General features: G+C 45.7%; 1 long non-coding RNA gene across 1 annotated transcript in view; it reads left to right on the top strand.

Moving 5' to 3' along the window:
- Positions 1 to 1103: 1103 nt before the first annotated feature.
- LOC144480291 (uncharacterized) overlaps positions 1104 to 20534 on the top strand; it is a 60826-nt gene continuing 41395 nt past the window's right edge. The window contains exons 1-2 of the long non-coding RNA XR_013495639.1: positions 1104 to 1449; positions 14709 to 14801. This is a non-coding gene — a long non-coding RNA (uncharacterized LOC144480291). The remainder of the gene's footprint in view (positions 1450 to 14708; positions 14802 to 20534) is intronic.

Here is a 20534-nt window from a genome sequence, read left to right as displayed (position 1 = left end):
TCTCACTTTTGCTTTTGAGCAGGGCACACGCACAACTCTGCCACAGATGCCTTCAAGCTTTCTATCCACATATCTGAAGTTTATTTATTAGTCACAAGTAAGGCTTACATTAACACTGCAATGAAGTTACTGTGTAATTCCCCTAGTCGCCACACTCCGGCGCCTGTTCGGATCAATCCATCTCACCAGCACATCTTTCAGACTGTGGGAGGAAGCCGGAGCACTCGGAGAAAACCCACGCAGACACAGGGAGAATGTGCAAACTTCACACAGACAGTGACCCAAGCCGGGAATCGAACCCGGGTCCCAGGCACTGTGAAACATCAGTGGTAACCATTGTGCCACCAGGCTACCCATTCTGTTCTCATGTGCTCAGTCTTAATAAATGAAGCGTTTCCCCAATCCCTTGTGAATGACTGGTGCCATTATATCATCATAACAACACAACAGTAAGAATGCCACCATTGTGTCACCAGACCTCCCCTTTTGTTACGACTGTAGATAATCAAGACTTGTTGGTATTTAAATATAAACCTTTAGGTAGGCTTGCCCTACATTGAGATCCTTGTGCGAGCACATGATATTTTCATAGTGCGAGTGGAATAAGATCTTGTGTAATACCGTGTTGCATTTCTACAGCTGGGGAAGATATTGTGTAGAGTTTATTTTGTGTATTGCAAGGCATGAATTAATTATTGACCAAAATAAGGCAAATCGCCAAACAGATAATCAGCGTGAATTCTGAATCAGTAGCACTCATTCCCTGGGGCTCTACGGGTGGGATATGGGATGGAATTTTACAGCTTCGCTCGGGCGAGACCGGAAATTCCCGCCCGAGCCAACGGAGATTTCCGTTGTCGGACCGTCGCCCGCTCCAATTCCGTGGCAGGCGAGGTGGTAGAGTTCCGGCCTTGGTGTTCAAAGTGCTGTCTGCAGCGGGTGTGCATATTAATTATTGAGTAATGCCAGACATGATATCGATGAGAGCATTATCGTATGCACATAGCTGTCAAGGATTCGCAGTAACAAGTTTAACAACACCAGGTTAAAGTCCAACAGGTTTATTTGGTAGCAAAAGCCACACAAGCTTCGCAGAGCAGACATCAATCAGTGTGCCATGCTGATTTGGTAACAGCCGTAACATTTTGGACAATGGCAAATTATTGCGGATGCTGGAATCTGAAATAGAAACAGAAGATACTGGAAAATCCCAGCAGATCTGACAGCAGCTGTGGAGAGAGAATAGAGCCAACGTTTCGAGTCTGGCTGACCCTTCGTGAAGACAAAGGAAATAGGACGAGATTTATAGTGTTTGAGTTGGAGGGGCTGGGGAATGACAAAGGTGCCATAGACAAAAGACAAAGAGAATGTAAATGGCTGTGATCATGGTTAGGAAGGGTGCGAATAGAGGCCGTTAAGAGATCAGAATGTGTAAATGGCAGAACAAAGGTAAGCAGAGTGTTAAAGGACAACCTGAGACATATACCTGATAGCCCTAGTGGGGGTGGGGGGGAGGGGGTAGCCTGTTTCAGTGGGGGATGGGGGGGAAATAAGATGGAAAGCAAGATTTTTAAAAAGTGGGCAAGTTTTTTCCTCCTCCCTTACGGTATCAAGCTTGAACTCCTTGAAGTGTGATACCAGTAATCAGCCCAGTTCCCCACTTACCAAGAGTCCCAATCCTGACCTCACTCTCTCTCGCTGATTATTACAGTGTCTGCTTGATCACAACTGGGCGGCACGGTGGCACAGTGGTTAACACTGCTGGCTCACAGCGCCAGGGACCCAGGTTCAATTCCCAGTTTGGGTCACTGTCTGTGTGGAGTCTGCACATTCTCCCCGTGTCTGCGTGGGTTTCCCCCGGGTGCTCCGGTTTCCTCCCACAGTCCGAAAGACGTGCTGGTTAGGGTGCATTGGCCGTGCTAAATTCTCCCTCAGTGTGCCCGAACAGGCGCTGGAGTATGGCGGCTAGGGGATTTGCACAGTCACTTCATTGCAGTGTTAATGTAAGTTGCGACACTAATAAACAAACTTTTTTAATTTTCCAAATGTAAAAATCACCAACACAGCTATTTGCTCCCATTGCTTCTGAAACATGCGTCTGGAGAACCTCCTGCTCCACCCACCCAGCAACTTCCCTGCTTTCCACATCCTCCATCAAGTACTCCAATGTAACGTTGGATTTGTCTGCAGAGATAAGTATGGAAAATGTCCAGTTCTGGTCGCCGCACTACCAGAAGGACGTGGAGGCTTTAGAGAGAGTGCAGAGAAGGTTTACCAGGATGTTGCCTGGTATGGAGGGTCTTAGCTATGAGGAGAGATTGGGTAAACTGGGGTTGTTCTCCCTGGAAAGACGGAGAATGAGGGGAGATCTAATAGAGGTGTACAAGATTATGAAGGGGATAGATAGGGTGAACAGTGGGAAGCTTTTTCCCAGATCAGAAGTGACGTTCACGAGGGGTCACGGGCTCAAGGTGAGAGGGGCGAAGTATAACTCAGATATTAGAAGGATGTTTTTTACACAGAGGGTGGTGGGGGCCTGGAATGCGCTGCCAAGTAGGGTGGTGGAGGCAGGCACGCTGACATCGTTTAAGACTTACCTGGATAGTCACATGAGCAGCCTGGGAATGGAGGGATACAAACGATTGGTCTAGTTGGACCAAGGAGCGGCACAGGCTTGGAGGGCCGAAGGGCCTGTTTTCTGTGCTGTACTGTTCTTTGTTCTTTGAAAACAAATGCTTCCGACTGAATTCCAATCATGTTCTTGGCAGTGCCAATAAATGGAGTACATACTGGGAAGGAGGGAGCAACTTACATTTATATAGTGCCTTTAACATAATTAAATGTCCCAAGGTGCGTCATAGACACGTTATAAAACAAAGCATGACCCTGAGCCATAAAACGAGATATTGGATCATGCGACCAAAATCTGGGTCAGAGGGAGATCTTAAAGAATGTCTTAAAGGAAAAAAGTGTGGCAGAGAGGCTGATGGGTGTAGGGGGATGTTCCAGAACAACTGGAATACAGGCGGCTCAATGGTTAGCACTGCTGCCTCACAGCACCAGGGACCCAGGTTTAATTCTGGCCTCAGGTCACTGTCTGTGTGGAGTTTGCACATTCTCCCTGTGTCTGCGTGGGTTTCTTCTGGATGCTCTGGTTTCCTCTCACAGCCCAAAGATGTGCAAGTTAGGTGGATTGGCCATGCTAAATTGTCCCTTAGTGTCAGGTGGATGAGCTACAGTAAATGCATGGGGTTATGGGGATAGGGCCTGGGTGGGACTGTGATCGATGCAGACTCGATGGGCAGAGTGGCCTCCTTCTGCACTGTAGGGATTCTATGATCTATGATTCCAGGAAAACAAGGATGAGAATTTTATAGACAAGGTGTTGCTTTAACCATAGGCCAACCACATGGGGTAACAGGGGGCCGGGACTTGCTGTGAGTATAGGGGTAGATCCAACTCATGAACCCGTCAACGATCAGTCAACCACAAAGAAACGCTTGGCGTAAATCTTGTGAAAGATCAGACACAGTTCCAGCTAAAGCTGCCTCAACAAGTATTCCCAGCGGAACAATGGAAGGGAAAAGTGGGAGTGGGGCTGGGGCACAAAAAATAATCAAGGAAGAATTCTAATCCCTTATTTTGTAATATTGCCGTAGTCACCAGATTTCCTTTCAAAAAGCCCTTTATTTTAATCAGCTCAAATATATTAATCCCCTGGGAACCTGGAGTATCAGGGGATGTAAAATTCCACTTAATAGCTGCACTAGGCTACCTATTCTTTCAAGAATTAACAAAACGGTTTGGATAATAAGCTGGTATTATGCCCATGGTAACTTGCTTTATAAATCAGGATCGAAAATGCAAAATGTTTCCAGCACAGAATTTTTTTGGGATTGGTTCAACATAAGCACAGCTGAGAAGGCTTTTCTTGGCAGGCTTTGGAATGCGATTATTTGAGGCAGGTTGAAACATGGCGGAGGTTTACTTGGCAAACGGCTCTGAAATCGGTACACTGAGCTCACTGCGTGCCCGATTTGCGTAGGATAAATGCGTCAAGTCAAGGCAGTTCTCTCCAGCGACATGGTAATCCCCTTCAGAATGGCTCCAGGCTTCCTCGGGACGGACGCTGGACAGAATAGCCAAGCTGTACACTTGGCTAAAGGCACATTGTTACAGGCCGCATCATTAAGTGTTAAAAAACAATCCATTTTAAAAAGGGAAAAAAATGCTATTTTCCGACCTTGACTAACTGTGTGAAGTTTGCATGTTCGCTACGTGTCTGTGTGGAGTTTGTATGTTCTCCCCGTGCCTGTGTGGAGTTTGCATGTTCTCCCCATGTCTGCATGGAGTTTGCATGTTTTCCCTGTGTCTGTGTGGAGTTTGCATGTTCTCTCCTTGTCTGAGAGGAGTTTGCATGTTCTCCACTTGTCTGCGTGGAGTTTGCATGTACTCCCCTTGTCTGCGTGAAGTTTGCATGTTCTCCCCATGTCTGCATGGAGTTTGCATGTTCTCCCTGTGTCTGCATGGAGTTTGCACGCTCTCCCCTTGTCTGCGTGGAGTTTGCATGTTCTCCCCATGTCTGCATGGAGTTTGCACGTTTTCCCTGTGTCTGCCTGGAATTTGCATGCTCTCTCTGTGTCTGCATGGAGTTTGCACGTTCTCCCCATGTCTGCATGGAGTTTGCACGTTCTCCCCATGTCTGCATGGGTTTGTTCCAGGTGCTCCAGTTTCCTCCCACACTCCAAAGATGGGCAAGTTAGGTGGATTGGCCCAGCTGAATTGCCCCTGAGTGTCAGGAGGATTAACGGGTAAATACATGGGGTTACGGGGACAGGGCTTAGGTGGGATTGTTGTCAGAGACAAAACTCGCCTTCTTGTCTGTATGTGTATGTAATACATATATATATAAGCATCCTTTAAATATGTGTGTGCATCTGTATGTACGCACGCAAATATCAGTAAGATATATTGGCAGCTGAGTAGGTTATCCAACTCTGATGTCCAAAGATTAAGAGGATTGGTCATGGTAAATTGCCCCTTAGTGTCTCAAGATGTGCAGGTTAAGGGGATAGGGTGAGGTGTGGGCCTGGGTAAAATACTCTGCTGGCTTGATGGGCCGAATGGCCTCCTTCTGCACTGTAGGGATTCTATGATTCTATTCTATGATTCTCAATCTTCGCTTCAACAGTCAGAGATCTGTTTCTAGTGAGAGGGAAGAATTGTTTTGCCAAAAATCTTCTCACCATTCTTACAAGGAGAGTGGCTGATTTGAATCAAATGGGCCCAGACTTATTACAGAGTAAAGTCTCCGAGCGGCTTCACATGAACCCTGCCCAGGCCTATCGTACAGTGAAGTCGAAATCTCGTGATGGTCGTGGAGAAAATGGATGGGAGCCGCACGGGAATATAAACACGAAGCTTTCCCTCTGTCAGCTTGGGAAAAGAATGAAGGTGGAGAATTGAGAACGCACCCAATCATTTAAATTTATATGGTATTATTTACAAAGTGTGTTTTACCCAAGGGCTCTCGAGGGGAAACTGGCACAAGAACACACATCAGATCACTACTCACAGCCAGGGGCAGTAAGCTGTAAAATTTCTCCTGATCAAACGACGTTTTAATAACCCAGCTAAAAATGTAATTAAAACAATATAAAGCATTCTTCCAAATAAAGATTCGAGGATGGGATTTAGAAGTGCACAATTACACTGGGAGGGAGGGGGTGGAAGGTACTTAGAATGCAGAAACTGTCTGATAGGTTGGCTCAGGCTTTTGGATACAAAAGGTTCTGTGAATTTAAGATGAATTAAAAGCACATGTGGATTCAAAATGTCCTGAGAGAGCGGCTCCAAAAATCTATTATCACCCTGAACTTACATTAGGCTCAGATATCGTCGTTTGTTTTTGTAGACAGATTTGCAAAAGGCTCAAAAGAGAAATAAATTAGTTCACATTTCTGCAGTTATACATACTGGGGGGCAAACAACTTGGGATAAAAGAATTAGTCTATTCAAACACCGAACTTACTGTGCATTGACTGAAAGATGCACTGAGCAGGTCAGAGACAAGACGAAAATTGCCCTCTTGCCTGTATGTGTACACAATATATATATATATATATTATATATGTGTCCTTTAAATGTGTGTGGGCATCTGTACGCACGCGCGCAAATATCAATTAGATACATTGGCAGCTGAGTAGGTTATCCAACACTGATGTCCAAAGATTAGGAGGATTGGACATGGTAAATTGCCCCTTCATGTCCCAAGATGTGCAGGGGATTAAGCGGGATAGGCTGAGGTGGGGCCTGGGTAAGATACTCTGCGGACTTGATGGGCAGAATGGCCTCCTCCTGCACTGTAGGGATTCTATGGTTCTATGATGGGGATTGCCAAATGTTATTAAACACTTTGCTTATTTGCAGCTCTTTCTAAATTTAACTTATCTCAGCTGATAATTTGCACCCATTAACGCACTGTGGCTGGTGTTTGTTTAAGCCACCATTCTAAAGGCCTGCCCTAAAACAGTCACAGACCGTTTGCCACAAGCACAGGCAGTGCTTTGCTTTTGCAAATGTGTCCATGCTTTCCTCCCATTGGTTTGAAGCCCTGTTCTGATTATCGGATTGCGAAAGGATGCCCCATTATTCTCTGCAGCCAATGTAGTTCAACATATATTTCAATCATCAAGCCCCACTCAATCACAGCTTCATTAACTCGCAGAGTGCCCAGGGCATGTTACTCATTAGTATGTGTACGGTAAATGCCAACACAGGCTGCTCAAATGAAATGACCTGTTTCCTTGTCACTCCCAGAAAGAAAGGCTGGGTCATGAAGCTGGAACTCCCTCCCTAACAGCACTGTGTGTGTACCTACAGCACATGGACTGCAGTGACTCAAGAAAACAGCTCGCAACCACCTTCTTGAGGGCAATTAGGGCTAAGCAATAAATTCTAGCTGAGCCAGAAATGCTCACATCCCATGAATGAACAAAAACAAACCTTGCATTTGTACCGTATCTTTGATGGCATCAGATTTTCCCTTTAATCTCTACAGCCAATACAGAAGCATGGTGGCACAGTGGTTCGCACTGCTGCCTCACAGCGCCACAGAATCCCAGGTTCGATTTTGGCCTCGGGTGACTGTCTCTGTGGAGTTTGCTCCCGTGTCTGCGTGGGTTTCCTCCGGGTGCTCCCGTTTCCTCCCACAGTCCAAAGATGTACGGGTTAGGTGGATTGGCCATGCTAAATTTCCCCTTACTGTGCAAAGATATGTATGTTAGGTGGATTGGCCATGCTAAATTGCCCCTTAGTATCCCAAGATGTGCAGGTTAGGTGGATTGGCCATGCTAAATTGCCCCTTAGTATCCCAAGATGTGTAGGTTAGGTGGATTGGCCATGCTAAATTGCCCCTTAGTATCCCAAGATGTGTAGGTTAGGTGGATTGGCCATGCTAAATTGCCCCTTAGTATCCCAAGATGTGCAGGTTAGGTGGATTGGCCATGCTAAATTGCCCCTTAGAGTCCAAACATGTGCAGGTTAGGTGGATTAGTGGGGTAAATACATGGGGTTATAGGGATTAGGTGGGGAGAAGTCCTGGGTAAGATGCTGTGTCGGGTAGTTGATGCAGACTCAATAGGCCTCCTTCTGCACTATAGGGATTCTATGATTCTATGAGCATACCGTTAAAATTACCACTCCTTCATTAATTAACATCAGAAATATTAACATTACTCAAATATTTATTTTCCTGAACTAAATATTCTCCTATTAGCCTAACTTAAGGTGATTGTTACCTTGGCATCAGCAGAAATATTTATGCATCAGTTGCACATGGATTTCATATCCTCTGATCAATATTTGACAGCTGAGCTCTTATTGTAGCTTTCCTGAAGTATGTTTTTGCTGTAACATACATTATCAAACGTTGCGTCAAAAGTTAGAAGACAGGAAAATATTGCCATTTCCCAAGGTAAGTGATTTTCCAAAGTTAGTCTTGAAGTTCTTCATGGCTTGACCGTTGCAATATACAGTGCAAAGTTTAAAGCTTATTTATTAGTGTCACGAGCAGGCTTCCGTTAACACTGCAATGAAGTGAAAATCCCCTAGTTGCCACACTCTAGCGCCTGTTCGGGTACACTGAAGGAGAAGTTAGCACGGCCAATCCACCTAACCAGCACGTCTTTCAGACTGTGGGAGGAAACCGGAGCACCCGGAGGAAACCCACGCAGACACGGGGAGAACGTGCAGACTCTGCACAGACAGTGACCCGAGCCGGGAATTGAACCCGGGACCCTGGCGCTGTGAGGCAGCAGTGCTGACCACTATGCTACAGACAATGGTGGAGCACAGATTAAAGTTTGTGCCCTATTTTTAACTGTAAAGTGGCAACAACAGCGCTCAATGCCTGATGGCATTTCAACTGTGCAGAAGTGAAATAATTAGTAGATGAGATGAGAGTCAAAATTGGGAGCATGTGTTGAATGGAGACAGTGTATAGAAAAATGACTTGGAAATTATAGCGTTGTTAATCCTTGACCAGACCCCCAGGTTTTTGGTAAGATCCAATTAGGGACCAATAACATTTTGTTTCCGTTTAAGTTTCAAGACATTTATCCATTGTTTAAAGCCACAGGATCTCACGGGCACACTGGGCCCCAAAGAGCTTACACTGCTGAAAGCCCACTCCCAGTGTGCATGGAAACTTTGAGGCCTTTAAAGTTTATTTATTATTCACAAGTAGGCTTACATGAACTGTAATGAAGTTACTGTGAAAATCCCCTAGTCGCCACACTCCGGCACCTGTTCGGGTACACTGAGGGAGAATTTAGCATGGCCAATGCACCTAACCAGCACATCTTTGGAGTGTGGGAGGAAACCGGATCACCCGGAGGTAACCCACGCAGGCACGGGGAGAATGTGCAAACACCACACAGTGACCCAAGCCGGGATTTGAACCCGGGTTCCTGGCACTGTGAGGCAGCAGTGCTAACCACTGTGCCACCGTGCCTGCCAGGGACAGGGAACTCCCAAGACTGGCTCTCAACTCCAAGGTTCGTCTGGCTTTACATAACAATAGCAAAAAGCCATTGAAATGATCGGCCCAATTCACTGCTGCAGAGAAAGAATAGGGACAGCAGTGGCTCGTGTTATCAGAGAGACAGAATGCAAATCCAAAGAGGTCGTGATCTTACTGTTTACGTCCCATGCATGGTGGTGTGTGAAATATTGGTGGGTTCCTGTGCTGACGAGATTCAGCAGAGGGAAATAAAAATGATACCAGGTCTCAGGAAGGTGAGGGGACGCAGAAAGCACCCACACAGATCAGGCCAGGTTTCGTTGGCACTGCCCATAGAAATGTTGGTGGAATACAGATATATATCTGTGATGCCAACACAACCAAAGCAATCAGTTGTTTGGCTTGTCCTTTGAACAGGGGTAAGTGAGACAGCCAAACGAATGGCCTCTAATCCAACGAGCTTCCTGCTGCCACGTGCGTTGCTTGCTTTCGAAATTTGGTACTTGGGGAACCTTGACTATCATGATCACTCTGATTGGTGATCCTTTGAGGGAGGCTTCGCATAGGACGGGCAATGACAAGTCCAGGCCTCACCCACTCTATCGCACCTCTGTCTCCAGCTCTGTATAGGTGCATTTCTGAAGCACTACTGATAGAAACCGAACAATTTTCATAGAACAAGATCATTAAGGGTGGCACAGTGGTTAACACTGCTGCCTCACAGCGCCAGGGACCCTGGTAAAGTTGATCAAATGAAGTTGTTCACACTACAGATTTAAAAGTTGGAGCAATTAGATTACTCACAATTTATTTTTGACTTGCTTATAAATAGTTTTAAAATACAACCAGATACATTTCTGGGAAAGGGGATTTTTTTTATTCATTCACGGATGTTGCTGGGCTGGCATTTATTGCCCACCCCCAACTGCCCTCCATTTCAGAGGGCATTGAGTGTCACCACATTGCTGTGGCTCTGGAGTCACATGTAGGCCAGACCGGGTAAAGATGGCAGATTTCCTAAAGGGCATTTATGAACCAGATGGGTTTTTATGATAATCGTTTTTATGGTCACCATTAGACTTTTAATTCCAGATTTTTACTGAGTTCAGATTTTACTATCTGCCGTGGTGGGATTTGAACAGAGGTCCCCAGATCTTGCTCTGGGTCTCTGGATTACTAGCCCAGTGACAATGCCACTGTGCCACCAGAAGACACAAAATGGTGGGTTGGGATGGACCAATTTCATTTAATCATACAATTAAGGTGGCGTAGTGGCATTGTCGCTAGACTAGTAATCCAGAGACCCAGGGTAATGTTCTGGGGACCCGGGTTCAAATCCCACCATGGCAGATGATAAAATTTGAATTCAATAAAAATCTGGAATTAAAAGTCTACTGATGACCATGAAACCATTGTCGATTGTCAGAAAAAGCCATCTGGCTCACTGATGTCCTTTAGGGAAGGAAATCTGCCGTCCTTACCCGGTCTGGCCTACATGTGACTCCAGAGCCACAGCAATGTGTTTGACTCAAAAATGTCCTCAGGAATGGGCAATAAGTGTTGGCCCAGCCAGCGACGCCCACATCCCAAGAATTGAATTTTAAAATCCTTATAATGCAGAAGGAGGCCATTTGGCCCATTGAGCCTGCAAAGACAACAATCCCTCCCAGGCCCTATCCCCGTAACCACATATTTACCCTACTAATCCCCCGACACTAAGGAGCAATTTAGCATGGCCAATCAAACTAACCCGCACCCGCAACCTAACTGGAGCACCCGGAGGAAACTCACGCATACACGGGGAGAATATGCAGACTCTGCACAGGCAGTGACCCCAGGCCAGAATCGAACCCGGGTCCCTGGCGCTGTGAGGCAGCAGTGCTAACCACTGTGCTACCGTGCCGCTCTTAATGACCTTGTTCTATGAAAATTGTTCAGTTTCTATCAGCAGTGGTGCAGAAGTGCACCTATGCAGAGCTGGAGACAGAGATGCCCTGTAATGGAGTGCAGAGGGACAAGTTTCAAGATTTTGGTTGTGGTTGATTGACCAAGACACCTGACAGTCAACGCCAACCACGTGCGCCATCAGGTAACATGGTGCAATTTCCCAACTTTGAGTTTTCACTCTCTTACCCATCTCTGTGTCTCCCCTGTCACGCCTGAGTGGGAATGGGTGGGAATTTCACTGTCGCAGTCACCTTCTTAACCTGGGGTCAAAATGATTCTTTAAATTCCCTGCATCAGAAAGGGAAGCCAACTGAAGGGATGAATGGCCTCTAATTCAAGGAGCTTCCTGCTGCCACGTGCGTTGCTTGCTTTCAACATTTGGTACTTAAGGAACCTTGACAGACATGATCACTCTCATTATTGATCCTTACAGGGAGGCTTGGCATAGGACACCCAATGACAAGTCCAGGCCTTATCCACTCCATTACAGGGCACCTCTGTCTCCAGCTCTGCAGAGATGCATTTCTGTAGCACTACTGATAGAAACCGAACAATTTTCATAGAACAGGATCATTAAGGGTGGCACGGTGGCACAGTGGTTAGCACTGCTGCCTCACAGCACCAGGACCTGGGTTCGATTCCCGGCTTGGGTCACTGCCTGTGCGGAGTCTGCATGGGTTTCCTCCGGGTGCTCCGGTTTCCTCCCGCAGTCCGAAAGACGTGCTGGTTAGGTGGATTGACCGTGCTAAATTCCTCCTCAGAAAGAAAACATTTAAAACGTATAATTGATGCTGATCAAAGAATATTTGCTTACGCCTGAATAGACAAGGACTAACTTTTTTCTGGAATGTTTAATGAGCATCTATTGGATAAGAATCACAACCCCATACCGTCGCATCTTTGTGCATGGCAGGTTTCCAAGTGAGATATTGATATAGCAAAGCTTGTGGAAGAACAGAGCAGTTTGCTGAGGAATTTCCTGATTTCCGTCATTAAAGGTGCCATTGGAAACACTGAACAGTGTTGCCCGAGGTTGCCCTGTCATTGTCCCACTGTTATTTCTACCGGCACAATGGCACAATGGTTAGCACTGCTACCTCACAGCGCCAGGGGCCTGGGTTCAATTCTGGCCTCAGGTCACTGTCTGGTGTGGAGTTTGCAAATTCTCACTGTGTCTGCTTGGGTTTTCTCCGGGTGCTCCGGTTTCCTCTCACAGTCCAAAGGTGTGCAGGTTAGGTTGATTGGCCATGCTAAATTGACCTTAGTGTCAGGGAATTAGCAGGGTTAACATGTGGGGTTATGGGAATGTGGTTTGCGCAGACTCGATGGGCCAAATGGCCTCCTTCTGCACTGTAGGGATTCTTTGATTCTATGAAAATCTAGGTCGACAATATTGCACCTCATGTGAACCCAAAAGAAAATCTGATAAGGGAAAGCCCTGCTCACCTTCTTCTCAGGGTAATGGTGGGGCAGTTGTTAGATAATCCAGAGGCCCAGGTTGAAGGTTTAAGGACATAGGTTCAAATCCCACCAGGGTAACTGATGGAACTTAAATTCGGTTAATAAATCTGGAATATAAAGATAGTCTCAGTGATGGTGACCATGAGGCTATCAATTGTCCTGAAAGTCCATCTGGTTCACTCATCCTTCAGAGAAGGAAATCTGCCGTCCTTACCCGGTCTGACCTACATGTGACTCCAGATCCACAGCAATATGGTTGACTCTTAACTGGCCTCGGATGTGGCCTAGCAAGCCATTGAGTTCAAGGGCATTAGGGATGGGTAACAAATGCTTGCCAGCGATGCCCACATTGTTTGAAAGAATATTAATCAAATGCTTTTTAAAACTTGACTAAGCTTTTAATTAACCTGAATGCCTGAATGGCCGATTATGTTCCTGCTAGATGCCTGGGGACATCTTATTCCATTAGACGCGTTATATAAATCCAAGCAGTTGTTCTATCTGCATATTTTCCTGACAAGTTCCTGTAAGCCCTGCTCTGTCTTGTGGCGTAGGTCTTGGTACAATAAAAGGGGAAGATTAAGGTAAGTGAGAAGAGGACCCGATTGGAGCATAAGTACTTGGTGTGTCAAATGTAAAAAGTTCCGTAAAATCCAAAGGAATTCCAGCAGACTTTTGGCATTCCCATTCAAATTCCTCTCTGCGTTATCCCAGGATAGTGAAGAGAATTGACCACCTGTTTTAAGAATTTGATTTGATTTGATTTATTATTGTCACATGTATTGAAATACGGTAAAAAGTATTGCAATTGTATAGGACGTTGGTGAGGCCACACCTGGAGTATTGTGTGCAGTTTTGGTGCCCTTGTCTGAGGAAGGATGTCCTTGCTATAGAGGGAGTACAGCGAAGGTTTATCAGGCTGTGAAGGCAGGTCTGTCATGAGGAGAGATTAAGTCGGTTAGGATTATATTCACTGGAGTTTAGAAGAGTGAGAGGGGATCTCATAGAAACTTATAAAATTCTAACAGGGTTAGACAGGGTAGATTCAGAAAGAATGTTCCCGATGGTGGGGGAGTCCAGGACTAGGGGTCATAGTTTGAGGATAAGGGGTAAGGTAAACCTTTTAGAACTGAGGTGAGGAGAAATTTCTTCACCCAGAGAGTGGTGAATGTGTGGAATTCACTCCCACAGAAAGTAGCTGAGGCCAAAACGCTGTCTGATTTCAAGAAGAAATTAAATATAGCTCTTGGGGCTAAAGGGATCAAGGGATATGGGGGAAAGGAGGATCAGGATATTGAATTTGATGATCAGCCATGATCAGAATGAATGGCGGAGCAGGCTCGAAGGGGCAAATGGCCTACTCCTGATTCTAGTTTCTACGTTTCTATGTTTCTTGCACACTATACAAACAAAGCATACCATTCATAGAGAAGGAAAGGAGAGGGTGCAAAATGTAGTGTTGCAGTCATAGTTAGGGTGCAGAGAAAGATAAAGTTAAATATTTTTTTTAAAGTTTATTTATTAGTCACAAGTAAGGCTTACATTAACACAGCAATGAAGTTATTGTGAAAATCCCCTAGTTGCCACACCCCGGCGCCTATTCGGGTCAATGCGCCTAACCAGCACGTCTTTCAGAATGTGGGAGGAAACCAGAGCACCCGGAGGAAACCTGGGTGAACTTGCAGACTCCACGCAGACAGTGACCTAAGCCGGGAATCGAACCCGGGTCCCTGGTGCTGTGAAGCAGCAGTGCTAACCACGCCGCCCCAAGATGTAGGTCCATTCAAAAGTCTGACAGCAGCAGGGAAGAAACTGTTCTTGAGTCGGTTGGTACGTGATCTCAGACTTTTGTATCTTTTTCCCCAATGAAGAAGTTGGAAGAGACCCCGTTTTTAAAGGGTTAACTTAGGAGACTCTGGCCAAGAGCATTTTCCAAGCGGATAAAGTTTTAAGCATCATTTCTCAGCAGCTGCCTTGATTTTCTTGGGAACGGGTTGCTGACATTATAGTCAAAAAACACCTCATTATGGGGGATGCACTTTGAAACCTAATTGGCAGAAGCATTTATTCTTGGTTAACAACCGAGCAAAAATAAATGTCTCTCACTTTATAATTCTGTAATTCAAAACTAATCAGTATGCTTAATTAAAAACATTAGGAGGGTGTTTGAAGGATGGCAGCCTTGAACAGTGAATGGGTACATGAGCAGTAGCGGAGAGACTGTCTCTGAGCTGTCTTTGATCTCATTAGTTGTCTGGCATTCTGCTTTCCTTAACAGCTTCCTGGTTTGTCTCACTAAGCACTGTCGCACTCCTGGGGATAGGATGTAAATGCATCAGTTCTTAAAGAAAAGCTATTCATGAGAGCCCGGGTAAGTGCTCCCAGCTGGGAATGTACCCTGGCATCGACTGTTTCTTTTGCAGGACGTAATCAATTAAACACTTAGCGATAACGCTGATTTGCGAACAGAAAAATAAAATGGTCCCTGCAATAATTATTTCCAATTGCGAGGAAATTATGCGCGTTTTCTTCCCCCATTCCCCACTGCTTATTCCATCCTGCTTAGTATTTTCCAAGCAAGAATCACTCAATTAACTTCACTCGAGTTTAGGGGAGGTTTCAGGTCCCCCTTGAAGCAGGATAGGATTATGCTACATCAGAAGCTGCTTCCCTACATAGAGTGCAGAAAGAGGCCATTCGGTCCATCGAGTCTGCAGTGATAACAATCTCACCTAGCCCCTATCCCCATATTTACCCTCGCTAGCCCCCCCCTGATACTAAGGGGCAATTTACCATGGCCAATCAACCTAACCCGCATATCTTTGGAGTTTGGGAGGAGCACCCGGAGGAAACCCACAGGGAGAACGTGCAAACTCCACACGGAAAGGCACCCGAGGCCGGAATCGAACCCAGGTCCTTGGCGCTGTGAGGCAGCAGTGCTAACCACTGTGCCACCACATGTTAAGAGTTTTAACAACACCAGGTTAAAGTCCAACAGGTTTATTTGGTAGCAAATACCATTAGCTTTCGGAGCGCTTGTCTTGTTTGCTACCAAATAAACCTGTTGGACTTTAACCTGGTGTTGTTAAAACTCTTACTGTGTTCACCCCAGTCCAACGCCGGCATCTCCACATCATGAACACCACATGTTGTCAGCGAGATGGTCTAGCAGCCCAATTTCTATTAACCCCGAGTCCTTCACTCCCACTGAGAAATTTGTGCTGCTTGGAATTGTACGGTCAGCTCTATGTGAGAAAGATGGTGGCATAGTGAAATAGTAATCCAGAGGCCCAGGCTAATGCTAAGGGGACATTGGTTCAAATCCCACAATGTCACCTAGCGGAACTTAAATTCAGTGAATAAAATCTGGGATTGAAAGCGACCATTGTTGCAAAAAAAACCTTTCTGGTTCACAAATGCCCTTTAGAATAATAAATCTGCCATCCTTACCTGGTCTGGCTGAATGGTGATTCCAGACAATGTTGATTGCCTTCTGAAATGGCTCACACTAGTACTCAGGGAGTGTTGCATTGTTCTCGGTGCTTTCTTTCCACTCAGTTGAAGGGCAACAAATATTGGCCTTGCCAGCGACGCCCACATCCTGTGAAATTAAAAAAACCATTAGTAAAATAATCCCCTTGTCTCATCTGCATTTGCTTCCAAAAATATGTGACCACCTGATCCAAAATGAAAACAAAAGCTTGTACATTTTTAGCATCTGTCACAATCTCGGGGTGTCGCAAAGCACTTTAAAGACAATAAAGTGTTCTTGAAATCTCCAGTGGACACAGCAGTCGTTTGCACACATCAATGTACCATGAACAGCAATGTAGGCGGCAAACAAAACCTCAGCTCAAGGTGCTGTGTGAAGGACAGCATCTACAACAGTGCAGCACTCCCTGAGTACCAGAGGTAAACTTTTGGACTGAGACCTGAACACACAACCTTGTGATTGAGATATGAGGGTGTTACAAAATAGGAACTGTGTAGGCAGGAGGAGAACGAAGACACTCCATTTTGATTTTGATTTGATTTTTGATTTATTATTGTCACATGTATTAACATACAGTGAAAAGTATTGTTTCTTGCGCGCTATACAAAGCATACCGTTCACAGAGAAGGAAACGAGAGAGTGCAGAATGTAGTGTTTCAGTCATAGCTAGGGTGTAGAGAAAGATCAACTTAATGCAAGGTAGGCCCATTCAAAAGTCTGATGGCAGCAGGGAAGAAGCTGTTCTTGAGTCGGTTGGTACGTGACCTCGGACTTTTGTATCTTTTTCCCGACGGAAGAAGGTGGAAGAGAGAATGTCCGGGGTGCATGGGGTCCTTGATTATGCTGGCTGCTTTTCCGAGGTGACGGGAAGTGTAGACAGAGTCAATGGATGGGAGGCTGGTTCGCGTGATGGATTGGGCTACATTCACGACCTTTTGTAGTTCCTTGTGGTCTTGGGCAGAACAGGAGCCATACCAAGCTGTGATACAACCAGAAAGAATGCTTTCTATGGTGCACCTGTGAAAATTAGTGAGAGTCGTAGCTGATATGCCAAAATTCCTTCGTCTTCTGAGAAAGACGGAGAATGAGGGGAGATCTAATAGAGGTGTACAAGATTATGAAGGGTATAGATAGGGTGAACAGTGGGAAGCTTTTTCCCAGGTCGGAGGTGACGATCACGAGGGGTCACAGGCTCAAGCTGAGAGGGGCGAAGTATAACTCAGACATCAGAGGGACGTTTTTTACACAGAGGGTGGTGGGGGCCTGGAATGCGCTGCCAAGTAGGGTGGTGGAGGCAGGCACGCTGACATCGTTTAAGACTTACCTGGATAGTCACCTGAGCAGCCTGGGAATGGAGGGATACAAACGATTGGTCTAGTTGGACCAAGGAGCGGCACAGGCTTGGAGGGCCGAAGGGCCTGTTTCCTGTGCTGTACTGTTCTTTGTTCTTTGTTTTTAGTAGAGGCATTGGTGAGCTTTCTTAACTCTCGTTTATTTTATCCCTCGAATAGCATTGGGGAGGCGATGGCCGAGTGGTATTATTGCTAGACTATTAATCCAGAAACTCAGCTAATGTTCTGGGGACCCGCGTTCAAATCCTGCCACGGCAACTGGTGGAATTTGCACTCGATAAAAAATGTCTGAAATTGAGAATCTACTGATGACCCATGCAACCATTGTCAATTGTCAGAAAAACCCATCTGATTCACCAATGTCCTTCAGGGAAGGAAATCTGTCATCCTTACTTGGCCTACATGTGACTCTAGGGCCACAACAATGACTCTCATCTGCCCTCAAGCCAGCCAGCAATGTCCATGCCCCACGAATGAATAAAAAAAATATTATCAGCACCAATGAATAGAAGAGTGATCTGTTTTACTCCAGAAACACCCACGTAGCAACATATAACTCAGTGCCAAGATATTGCTACAGGCTGGACAGCAGTGAGACACATTAGCTCTCATCCTGTGTATGTTTGTGGCACTCTTCTCTGTTGTTTAGTCTAACAATTGAAAACATTACATTTTCTGCGCTAAACCATTGTACTCTTTAACAATCAGGCCTTTGACAAAAGCTCATCAACAATTGGTCATGTTTCTACATATTTGGGATAAAGGTTGTCAGAACAGGCTGTACTGTGGTGTAATTATGGGATGGAATAATTATTGTTTCGGTAAGCTTTGTACAATTATTTCAGAGCTTTTTCAATGTTCTGTCTGCTTCATCTAAACCCATCAGATGAGTTAAAATTGCAGACTCACAGAACTGCACATCATAACAATATTCCCCATCCTGTACACTGTTACTCTCCACCCTGTACACTGTTACTCTCTACCCTGTACACTGTTACTCTCCACCCTGTACACTGTTACTCTCCACCCTGTACACTGTTACTCTCTACCCTGTACACTGTTACTCTCCACCCTGTACACTGTTATTCTCTACCCTGTACACTGTTACTCTCTACCCTGTACACTGTTACTCTCTACCCTGTACACTGTTACTCTCCACCCTGTACACTGTTACTCTCTACCCTGTACACTGTTACTCTCCACCCTGTACACTGTTACTCTCTACCCTGTACACTGTTACTCTCTACCCTGTACACTGTTACTCTCCACCCTGTACACTGTTACTCTCTACCCTGTACACTGTTACTCTCCACCCTGTACACTGTTACTCTCTACCCTGTACACTGTTACTCTCCACCCTGTACACTGTTACTCTCTACCCTGTACACTGTTACTCTCTACCCTGTACACTGTTACTCTCCACCCTGTACACTGTTACTCTCTACCCTGTACACTGTTACTCTCCACCCTGTACACTGTTATTCTCTACCCTGTACACTGTTACTCTCCACCCTGTACACTGTTACTCTCTACCCTGTACACTGTTACTCTCCACCCTGTACACTGTTATTCTCTACCCTGTACACTGTTACTCTCCACCCTGTACACTGTTACTCTCCATCCTGTACACTGTTACTCTCCACCCTGTACACTGTTACTCCCCATCCTGTACACTGTTACTCCCCATCCTGTACGCTGTTACTCTCCACCCTGTACGCTGTTACTCTGCATCCTGTACACTGTTACTCGCCATCCTGCACACTGTTATTCTCCATCCTGTCCACTGTTACTCTCCATCCTGTACACTGTTACTCTCCATGCCCCTGTCCACTGTTACTCTCCATCCTGTACACTGTTACTCTCCATCCCCCTGTCCACTGTTACTCTCCATCCTGTACACTGTTACTCTCCATGCTGTACACTGTTACTCTCCATTCTGTACACTGTTACTCTCCATGCTGTCCACTGTTACTCTCCATTCTATACACTGTTACTCCCCATCCTGTACACTGTTACTCCCCATCCTGTACACTGTTACTCCCCATCCTGTACACTGTTACTCCCCATCCTGTACACTGTTAGTCTCTATCCTGTACACTGTTACTCCCCATTCTGTACACTGTTACTCTCCATCCTGTCCTCTGTTACTCTCCATCCTGTCCACTGTTACTCCCCATTCTGTACACTGTTACTCTCCATTCTGTACACTGTTACTCTCCATCCTGTCCACTGTTACTCTCCATGCTGTACACTGTTACTCTCCATCCTGTACACTGTTACTCCCCATCCTGTACACTGTTACTCTCCATTCTGTACACTGTTACTCTCCATTCTGTACACTGTTACTCTCCATGCTGTACACTGTTACTCTCCATTCTGTACACTGTTACTCTCCATCCTGTCCACTGTTACTCTCCATGCTGTACACTGTTACTCTCCATTCTGTACACTGTTACTCTCCATCCTGTCCTCTGTTACTCTCCATCCTGTCCACTGTTACTCTCCATGCTGTCCACTGTTACTCTCCATTCTGTACACTGTTACTCTCCATTCTGTACACTGTTACTCCCCATTCTGTACACTGTTACTCCCCATCCTGTACACCGTTACTCCCCATCCTGTACACTGTTACTCTCCATTCTGTACACTGTTACTCCCCATTCTGTACACTGTTACTCACCATCCTGTACACTGTTACTCTCCATCCTGTACACTGTTACTCTCCATTCTGTACACTGTTACTCCCCATTCTGTACACTGTTACTCACCATCCTGTACACTGTTACTCTTCGTCCTGTACACTGTTACTCCCCATCCTGTACACTGTTACTCTCCATTCTGTACACTGTTACTCCCCATTCTGTACACTGTTACTCACCATCCTGTACACTGTTACTCTCCATCCTGTACACTGTTACTCTCCATCCTGTACACTGTTACTCTCCATTCTGTACACTGTTACTCTCCATCCTGTACACTGTTACTCCCCATCCTGCACACTGTTACACTCCATGCTGTACACTGTTACTCCCCATCCTGTACACTGTTACTCTCTATCCTGTACACTGTTACTCTCCATCCCCCTGTCCACTGTTACTCTCCATCCTGTACACTGTTACTCTCCATGCTGTACACTGTTACTCTCCATTCTGTACACTGTTACTCTCCATGCTGTCCACTGTTACTCTCCATTCTATACACTGTTACTCCCCATCCTGTACACTGTTACTCCCCATCCTGTACACTGTTACTCCCCATC

The sequence above is a fragment of the Mustelus asterias genome, chromosome 28, assembly GCF_964213995.1.
Source record: "Mustelus asterias chromosome 28, sMusAst1.hap1.1, whole genome shotgun sequence".
Classification (NCBI taxonomy): Eukaryota; Metazoa; Chordata; class Chondrichthyes; order Carcharhiniformes; family Triakidae; genus Mustelus; species Mustelus asterias.
Note: the sequence above shows the minus strand (reverse complement) of the source record. Positions and strands in the feature narration are given on the sequence as shown.